The 8,661-nt window shown below is 45.0% G+C and overlaps 1 pseudogene; it reads right to left on the reverse strand.

Moving 5' to 3' along the window:
* Window positions 1–7,008: 7,008 nt before the first annotated feature.
* On the reverse strand, window positions 7,009–7,946 carry LOC112222566 (annotated as a pseudogene).
* Between the last annotated feature and the right edge of the window lie 715 nt (window positions 7,947–8,661).

Raw genomic sequence — 8,661 nt, forward strand, 5'->3', positions numbered from 1 at the left:
CTCGAGCTGAGCGGTATGGAACATGTCCACTGCATCCACCCTCCTTTGTCTTTCTCTTGTACACGGCAGTCTGGATAATCCATCTGCATTTGTGTGGAGGGACGACGGCTTAAACTCAATGTCATACATATGACTGGCAAGGAACAGGGCATATCGCTGTAACCTGGCTGCTGTCATTGCCGGAATGCCTTTCTTTGGACTGAAAATGGAAAGCAACGGCTGGTGATCTGTAACCGGTGTGAAACACTGCCATATAGGTGTGGGTGGAATTTCTTGACGCCCCACACTAGTGCCAGTGCTTCTTTGTCGATTTGTGAGTAGTTTTTCTCTGCATCATTCAATGTTCGTGACGCGAATGCAACTGGCCTCTCTGACCCATCTTTCAGTGTGTGTGAAAGGACTGCCCCTAATCCACAAGGGGACACATCACAAGCCAACTTCACTGGCATTTCAGGGTCGTAATGCATCAGGACCTGTTCAGATGTTATGAGCCGTTTTGCCTCCAGAAATGCATTTTCACACTGCTCTGTCCACCGCCACGTCCTATTCTTTTCCAGGAGCTGATTTAGAGGCTGGAGTACTGCTGAAAGGTTTGGGAGGAATTTTCTGTAGTAATTGTTCAGTCCCGTGAAAGATCTCACTTCTGTGATATTTTGTGGTCGTGGTGCCTGTACCACTGCCTCGATTTTGTCCTGTGTTTTGTGCAATCCATTGCAGTCAATCTCATGTCCACAGAAGACAATCTTGTCTTTGAAGAACTCACACTTCTGTAAGTTTGCCTGTAGACCATACTCTTTCAGTCTTTTCAGGACCTCTTCCAGGTTAGCCAGGTGCTCTTTGTCGGTGCGTCCTGTTATGATCATGTCATCCAGGATACACTGGGTTCCTGGGATTCCTTGCAAAATCTGGTCAATAGTTCGTTGCCAAATGGCTGGGGCTGATGCAATGCCAAAAACCAGGCGGTTATACCTGTATAGACCTTTGTGTGTGTTTATTGTCAGGTACTGTTTGGAACTCTCTTCAACCGGTAGCTGCAGGTAAGCCTGTTTCAGATCGATTTTACTGAAGTGTTTCCCACCAGCTAGTGCAGCAAAGATGTCATCCAGACGTGGTAGGGGGTATTGGTCCACATGCAACATTGGATTCACAGTTACCTTGAAGTCCCCACACATTCTAACAGACCCGTCTTTCTTCACAATAGGAACTATGGGTGTGGCCCATTCGCTTCTGTCCACTTTCGTCAGGATCCCTGTATCCTGCAAGCGATTGATTTCCGCTTCCACCTTTGGTCTCAGGGAGTATGGAACAGATCTGGCTTTGCAGAATTTTGGGGTTGCGTCATCTCTTAGTACAAGTTTTGCTGTGAAGCCTTTTACTGTTCCCATCTGATCACTGAAAACTGTGTTGTATTTCTTCTGCAAATGTTCCAGTGTTTGGTCTGTACCTTTCTCTTTGGACTGGAACGTGTGGAGCATTTTCAAGTCACACCAATTCAGCTTTATTTTTGAAAGCCATTCCCTGCCAAATAATGGGGGGCCAGTTCCAGGCACCACATACAGCTGTAACTGCTGTGTTTTTCCCCCCATAATGCACTCTGACCTGCAACGCCCCCATTGGGCTCAATCTCTCTCCTGAGTATGTCTTCAGCAACACATTTGTGTTCTTCAGCTTGATAGCCTTAAAGTGCTCATTGTAGACAGTAGTGGAAATTATAGACACTGCAGATCCTGTGTCCAGCTCCATTTTGAGGGGTTTGCCTTCGATATCTGGTGTCACCCATATTATGCTACTGCTGGGAGAAGTCACTGTGTTTAACTCCATTGTACCAATTAATCGTTCATCTGAATCACTGCCACTGTTCTTTGCTAGTGCATTCACAGACCCTTTAATTTTCTCAGTTTTCCTGTTGTGACTGAATTTTACTTTGCATGCTCTTTGAATGTGCCCCCTTCTACTGCATTTCTGACAAATTTCGTCTTTGAAACGGCAGTCCTCTGCTCTGTGACCATCTCTGTCACACCTGTTGCATTTTTCGGCCACACGGGGTCGCTGTCGACTGCGTGAAAACTTGTGCAGGGAAATTTGTGACAGGTCAGTACTTCTTTTACTTTGCAACTCAAATGCATCTTTAGTCGCGATTTCCATAGCCACAGCAATTTCAACAGCCTTTGCAAACGTGAGCTCTGATTCTGTGAGCAAACGTTTTTGAATGTGTTCATGTTTCAGTCCACAAACAAATCTATCCCTTAATGTGTCATTTAGGTTCTCTCCCAACTGGCAATGTTCAGACAGTTTCTTCAACACTGCTACATATGTACTAACACCCTCGCCCTCATTCTGATCTCTCTTGTGGAACCGAAAACGTTCCGCGATGAGGAGTGGTTTAGGTGATAGGTGATTTTGCAATATCTCCACAATCTCTGTGAATGTTTTATTTGAGGGCTTCAGAGGGGCAGTCAGATCTCTTAGCAAACTGTATGTTTTTGGGCCAATTAAACTCAACAACGCTGGTACTCTTTCGTTATCAGCAATGTCGTTTGCAATGAAGTACTGTTCCAGTCGTTCAATGTAAGTTGCCCAGTTTTCTTGCGTGTCATCAAACACATCTATTTTCCCGATGCTAGCCATTCTCTTTACCTCCGGCTCCACGGGTCTTTGATCTGCCGCCTCGTTCTCGTCAGCTCTCCCCTCGTCTTCACTGCTTGCTAGCTGTTGTGCTACAGGGTCAAAATCTTCCTACGAACTCCATCTGTATTCGTGATGCACACTGCAGGTAATCATCCTCGTCGCCATTGTAGTGTCTTAACACTTCGTACTTATTTATGTAATAAGACTCTGAATACAAGCAATTGAACTGGAGCTTCACATTTACTCAAACTAGTTAGTACCAGAATAACATAGAACAATACTGCGCATGACCAAGGGTGCTCCATCCTTAAAGGGAACATCAGTAATTAACAAAACATAACAGTGTCCTTCCGTGTCCTTGATGGTGATGTTCTTGTCGGGGAGGTAGAACTTGATGATGGGCTCAGGGTTACCCGTAGCCATGCTAACACACTGGACTCCCTCCCTCACCACCGTGCACTTGGACTCTTCCAGAAGGACAGGGGCGTCTGAAGAGAGAGTGGAGGTAAGGATATGACTGACATGTAGAGTGGGATGCTATGGTGTAGCGTGGTACAATACGATATGATACCATATGTTATAATACCACATAACATAATATGCTGGTTCCCCTGCAGGAAGGTGAGGTACCGGAGGTCCCTCTGGACATCGAGGGGCCCCCGGCGTACACGGGTACGCGCCATCTTGGACTCTAGACGCAGGGTGAGGGGCCTGCAGTACCTCGTGGACTGGGAGGGGTACGGTCCGGAGGAGAGGTGCTGGGTACCGGTGGAGGACATCTTAGATCCAGGTATGCTGAGTGATTTCCACTGCCTCCATCCGGATCGCCCTGCGCCTCGCCCCCCAGGTCGTCCTCGAGGCCGGTGTCGGCGCACTGCGGGAGCCGGGTGTCAGGTGCTCTGGCCTGCTAGTGCCTCGGTTTTATGAAATCGTTTTCCACTTCCACCTCACAGACACAACGCACAATCTCCTGAGCGCCCGTCTCCAAGGCAACAGAGCCCAGATTCAGGGGTGGAGTAGCCGGTCTACTAGCTGCCACCGATCCCTTTTTCCTTTCTGTTTGTCTGATTGTTTTCACCTGTTGCTCATTTGGGTTCATTATTTAGTCTATTTAAACTTTTAGTGCCCGCTTGCTTTTGTGCGGGTTTATCTTTACTGTCAGTGGTGCTGTTGTGTTCTTTCCCTGTTTTGGAGACATACGTGTTCTATGGGCATTGCCTGTTTGTTTGGCTAGACAACGCGCAATAAACAGATTTCTTTGGAAGTTTACTCTCTGCGCCTGACTCTACACCCACCACTCCTAGAAATACGTGATAGTCCCAGACTCTACGTACACAGCCCGCATTACAGTGTTGCTAAAAAAAGACAAGGAACCTCTATCCTGCTCGTCCTTCCGGCCCATAAGCTTGTTGGATTTCGACTACAAAATAATTACCAAATTGCTCGCCAAAAAACTAAACACTCTTCTTCGCAAAATAATAAAAGTGGATCAAACTGGATTTATTAGAGACAGACACTCTTCTGATAACATTTGCCGTCTATTTGATATTATTGATCAAGTAAACGTGCAGAAGACCCCTGTCCTGCTGGCTTCAATGGATGCCGAGAAGGCATTCGACAGGATGGAGTGGAGCTTTCGGTTCTCAGTCTTAGAAAAGCTCAATATGGGCCCAAACTTTATTAAATGGATTAAGTCCCTATACTCTCATCCAAATGCCATGGTGACTACTAATGGTCTAAATTATTTAGGAAGAGGCACAAGACTAGGATGCTCGCTGTCCACACTCCACTTGTTGGGAGCGGAGCCTTTGGCAGAGTTGATAAGAGCAATCCAAGTATTATGGGTGTTTCTGCAGGCGGCCTGCAGCACAAGATTTCGCTCTACGAGTATGATGTCTTGCTCTACATATCCAACCCTGAGAAATCCCTCCCTCTCATTTTAGATACAATTGCTCAGTATGGCAAGTTTTTAGAATACAAGATACATTTGAACTAATCCACTGTTTGCCCTCTTAATCTTACACTCAACAGCTCTATGAAGACACTGTCCATTCCAATGGAAGACACAGGGGTTTCAATACCTTGGGATCTTTGTAACACCAGATCTGAATTGCCTTTTCAAGGAAAAGTTTCTTCCACTCCTGGATCGAATCAGAACGATCTCCAAATCTGGATCTTCCTCCTAATTATCTTAGTCGAAGAATCAATGTTATCCGTATGAACATCCTCCTTAGATTGAACTATTGAATTCAATGTGCCAAGATTCATTAAAAAAAATATATCTTCAAATTAGACATGTAATTTCCTCATTTTACTTCCAAGGGGAAGTTTAGAACTCAGCTGAATAAAGTTGAGACCCTTCTTGTCACAGCACAATCCATCAAAGGCAAAATGTCCTACATCTATAGACTCCTTTCTGAGAAAGGAGGCTCCTCCCTTACTCCTCTGAAAATAATCTGGGAAAAGGACCTTTGTCTGACTATTAGCAATGAGTTATGGGCGGATGTTTGCAATCGGGTATACTGCTCCTCTACTAATAGAAAAATGAATTAATCAAATGTTTGTACAAATTGTATTACACCCCAGTGAAACTCCATAGAATGAATACAGCCAATTGTCCTGATTGTAAAAGATGTACCTCTGAAAGTGGAACCTATATGCATGTATTTTGGAGTTGTAGAGAGATGACCAGATTTTGGCAATCTATACATTCTGCTGCACAGAAAATACTAGATGTACAGTTTGATATCACCCTTGTATCTATCTTCTTAATGCCCAGCAGGATGTTGTTATTGATCCTGACAGAGAAAATGTGTTTATGACTATCACATCCTTTGCTAAGAAATTAGTTTTCCTATTGTGGGCTTCTAATACTTCTTCTAAATTTAAAATGTGGATTGACCAGATTGTTGACTTTCTTGCTCTTGAAAAGCTCACTTATGACCTCCGCAAGAGACAGCCCAGGTTTGATAGACTCTGGTCCCCACTACTCAACTATATTTCAAATTGGACAGAGTGAATGGGGGGATTAGGGAAATGAGCAGATACATGTTGTGTAAGGTGCTGTAGAAACTCATTCTTTGCTCACTGTCTCAGCTAAAGCTGGAAATGACCAATAGGAACACTGATAGTGCTGCTGCAAGTTTGTTTGTTTTGTTTTACATTTTATATTATATTATTTATGTCTGCCACATCTGTGAGTGTGGAATGTGTTTTGCTGGTTGAAAAACAAGAAAACGTAATAAAACTTTCAATTGAAAAAAATTAAGAGAGAGAGAAATATTTCGTAATTATTTTTCACTTTCACTTACTTAGCTAGCAAATGTAGCTAGCCAATTTAACCCACTCAAAACCCCCGCTCAAACAGAAGGATGCTATGTTAGTTGGCTGGCTATGACTTTCCAACAGAACACCAGAATTCCTTCAAGTCAAGGTAAGCTTTTAGTTTGACTAATTTATGTTGTAAGTGCTAAACTGCTTACTAACTGTACTCTGTAACATTACTGCATGATTGTAGGGGGTTTACTAACGCATTAGTTCTATGAACTATGTTGACTATGACATTACTTACTAGTTAATATGGTGACAACGATGTAGCCTGTGTGTTGTGGCTATGATATGGTTTGACTTGGAAAGGTTTTTTCACCTGGTCACATACAGCTGATGTTTTGTGCATTGAACTCCACAAGAGAAGATGAGAGTGTATAGATATGAGAAGGAATACAACGGGGCTGCTATAAAAGTGAACAGTTTACGCATGATCAAGGGTGTATTTATTATGCCGATTCTGTTGAAAACGTTTCTTAAACGGAAGCAAACGGAACGAAATGGGGATAAAAATACCTGAATTTGTCCATTAGATTCTCTCGTTTACAATTGTTATACTAATGATTACAACCTAGATCAGCTAGATGCAGGTAAGCGTGTGCAAGGCGGTATTGAATGTGCTTCTGTCTGTCCGGGTGTCACTGTCACCCCCCAAAATGATCTCGACCTGTGTGCACCTACGTCATAGCAACCTCATGATGGGTATAGGGAACATTTTTATATCCGTTCGTAGCCTAAACCTATTGCTGTTACATTGAACTGGGTGAATAGAATTTGAATGACAGTCTTAAAATATGCTGCATTAGAATGAGGCCATGCTCATGAAAAAAAGAATCGTCCTCACTCATCTTATACCGCACCGACCACCACTGATATATACTGAGTGTACAAAACATTAAGACCATATTCCTAATTTTGAGCCTGACACCTAGTACCGTACCCCGTTCAAAGGCACTTCAATATTTTGTCTTGCCCATTCACCCGCTGAATGGCACACATACACAATCCATGTCTCAATTATTTCAAGGCTTAGAAAACAACGTGCACACACAGTCAGTTAATCATGTTCACACCACTTTGCCCTGCCAACCACTCTACGGACTCGTCATCCTAACAGAGCGAGGCTCTGGCCTTGGTGAGGATCAACACATGCTGGCATCCGCCATGCAGGCCACCAGGGGCACAGGGATGTCTGACACCCCACCAAAGAGCGAGGCGACCGCCCACACCGGGGCTTGAAGGCGTCCTTCTTCTGGGTGACACAGGGCTTGGGAGAGAGTGTTCAGGGCCAGGAGGAGAGTGTGGCCCCTGATCTCTGGGAGGTCTCTCTCTCTCTCATACAGGAGGTTTGGGAAGTCAAGTTTCTACAGACAGGAGGGACTCATCCCGAACACCTTAGGCAGGGCCACCCCCTGGGCCTTCAGCACCTTCAGGCTGGCCTCCCGTCTCTCTTCCAGGCTCTTCTCCGTATCCTTCTCTGAGGCCAGCTGGGCAAAGTACACCATGTCCCTCTGCACCGAGAGGGCCTCCAGGAACTCCACCACGTTGTTGTCTTGGAGACTCTGAGTGAATGCCATGACCACCACGTTGTACCACAGGAACTTGACCAGCTCCATTTACGCCTCCTGGTCAAAGGGTGAGGCTGCTGGCATGGGTGGCAGGTCCCACAGGCAGAAGTCTGGGTGTTTGGGGTTGGGTAGATGGCCAGCTCTTCTGGATTGGTAGTGTAGAGGAGGAGGGCGATCCCTTCATCATCAGACCCCAGTCTAGGGAGGGTGTTGATGAAGGCAGCCTTCTCTGGCCTCCTGGTCACCTGCCACGGCCTGGTTGATCCGGCTTATCAGGAGGTCCTCCTCAACATCCTTGACGTAGAGCATGTTGTTCTCAATGGACTCTTTGAGAGTCTCCAGGAGGTTCAGGCTGTCAGATACAGTACAACATCTGCCGTCATGGCTGCAGGAGACTGGATGATGATCATTGGCATAGGGCATACAGCAAACACCACAAACCTGCTTTAATCCTGGATGATTTAAGAAACATTTTCTAGGCACTTGTAGTGGAAAGTCAAACTGAGAGAGACTTTGTTATTTCTTCAAACAACCAACCTTTATTTAATAAGAATTGCAGTAATGAAGCTGGTCAACCCCACACTCTCGAGTGTAAGACCAAGAGCTTGATCTTACAGAGAATACAGAGGTCTTAAATAGGAGAACTAAAAATGCATAGTCATGGCTGGTTCCACCCTTCCCCAGCAGATCGGGGCATCATAAGCTACCTTCTTTTCTTCTTGTGGTTATGTGTATCGGGTGTGTGAGGTCTTAGCGCACCAACAAGTGATAACGCCAGTTCCGTTTCTCCTTTCTGTTCAAGCTAGCCTCTGTTCTCTTAATATCTCCACACAGCTGTGCCCTTAGAAGATACAAAAGGAACAGGATGGACAAAAGAACTGTGGTCACTCTCTGAGGCTCTTCATCTTATGCGGCGTGACCAAGTAACTCAGAAGCAAAGATGATTGGAAACAATTCTGTTACTCAAGTTTATCTCGATCCCGAGTCGCCCCATGTACTTGACTATACCCCTAGACCAGCTGCGGGGAGCTAAAGGGGAACCATCCTTTCTCAGAAGCACAGCACTGGTAGAATAGAAATGTCTTACTATTGTTAAGCATATAGTTGTTAAACGTATCAATATGCACGCAGATATAGT

The sequence above is a fragment of the Oncorhynchus tshawytscha genome, unplaced genomic scaffold (genome assembly GCF_018296145.1).
Source record: "Oncorhynchus tshawytscha isolate Ot180627B unplaced genomic scaffold, Otsh_v2.0 Un_contig_307_pilon_pilon, whole genome shotgun sequence".
NCBI classification, from domain to species: Eukaryota; Metazoa; Chordata; class Actinopteri; order Salmoniformes; family Salmonidae; genus Oncorhynchus; species Oncorhynchus tshawytscha.